This window comes from Sciurus carolinensis, chromosome 3 (genome assembly GCF_902686445.1).
Source record: "Sciurus carolinensis chromosome 3, mSciCar1.2, whole genome shotgun sequence".
NCBI lineage: Eukaryota > Metazoa > Chordata > Mammalia > Rodentia > Sciuridae > Sciurus > Sciurus carolinensis.
Window position 1 is genome coordinate 75,748,450 of NC_062215.1, and position 1,514 is coordinate 75,749,963.

At 37.3% G+C, this 1,514-nt stretch overlaps 1 pseudogene; it reads right to left on the reverse strand.

The window, feature by feature from the left end:
• Positions 1 to 702: 702 nt before the first annotated feature.
• On the reverse strand, positions 703 to 1,151 carry LOC124979440 (40S ribosomal protein S13-like; annotated as a pseudogene).
• Between the last annotated feature and the right edge of the window lie 363 nt (positions 1,152 to 1,514).

Below are 1,514 nucleotides of genomic sequence, written 5' to 3' on the forward strand. Positions count from 1 at the left end.
GGATGGAGTCTGCACTCCTTTTTAAATAGGTTAACAATGGAATAATATATCATGTAGGGATAGTTTACTTTAAATAATACCTTGGAAAATTCTGAGCTGAAGGGAGTTTGATTTGGGGATGAGGGAAACTTTGCTCCAATATTTCCTGAGGAATGCTTTGTTATAGAAAAAGGTTTTGGTCAAAAATTTGAAGCTTATGGGTGCTGAGATGGTCTGCCTATTCTTCCTTTTATCTGCAAAGACACTTCATATTCTTTCACCCCAACTTTTCTCCCTTCAAATTTCAAACTTGAAATTACATTTCCTTTCCCCAATTGTTCTTCTTTGGAAATAAATTAAAATTGATCTCATATTTCTAAATGAATTTTACTATGAAACTTTGATGTTTCACTTACTTTGATAACAAATGAATGGGAGAGTGTGAACTTTAGAATTGGAAAGGTCAGGATTCCAGTTCTTCTGCTTTCCAGTCCTGGCTGTGCATCTCATACTTCAAGGTTCCACTTTTCTTGCTCTGAGTCCTCCTCTTTCCACTGATGGGAAAATGATGAGGCATGAAATACTGCTGCGTGTATTGGCAAGGAAGGATGTGCTCAAGCCATCAGGATCTTACAGAACCCAATCAGTTTCAATCAATTAGAATTTGAAATGATTTCATTTTCTTTTCTTTTTTTTTTTTTTAGTTTAACAATGCTTTTTATTTTATGTCGCTGGGGAAGAAGTGAATGACTCATGTTTCCAATTTGGGGGAAGGACCCACTTGGTCTTATAATATTGAGCCAATCAGTGAATCCGGCTCTCTGCCAGAATCAGGAATTTAGCATTCTTTTCCTTTCTATTCCTCTCAAGATGCTTTTGAACAGCAACTGTTTTCTTAATTAAATGACAGAGATCCTCAGGAAGATGGGGAGGAAGTCCTTTGGACTGAAGGATTCTTAAGATTTTATTGCCAGTCACAAACTTACTTATGTAACCCCATGTGAGTCCCTCAGTATCACACCAATTTGTGAGGGAGTCAGACCCTTTGGGGTCAGTTTGTAAATCTGCTCCTTCATGTTGTCAGACACCAACTTCAACCAGGTGGGGATGCTGTGGAGATCGGGCAGAGGCCAGTGGGATAGGCCCTTCCCAGGCGCATACAGGCCACCCATGGTGGTGGCAGTCAGACAGCAAAAAGAGTGATTCAATTTTTATATTATAAGCAAATTACTACTTTGAAAGAATAATCATAGACATATTAAAATTTTCTTCACATTTCCTTTGTGTGTTTTAAGGATTAATGTTATATTTTGATCATTATTGGGAAGTGTTCTGTCAAATTGTCAAGACCACAGAAGTTTAAATATGGGCAATTTAAGGATAAATTGCACTAAATTTCCACTTTCCTTCATGTTCACTGTATTTCTTTCTCTCTATCTTCTTGGTAGGAAGAGGGCTTCTACATTTCTTAGCTTGCTGATTCTCAATCTATTTTATGAGAGTTCTCCCAAACATTACAAAACTGTTCTATAGGG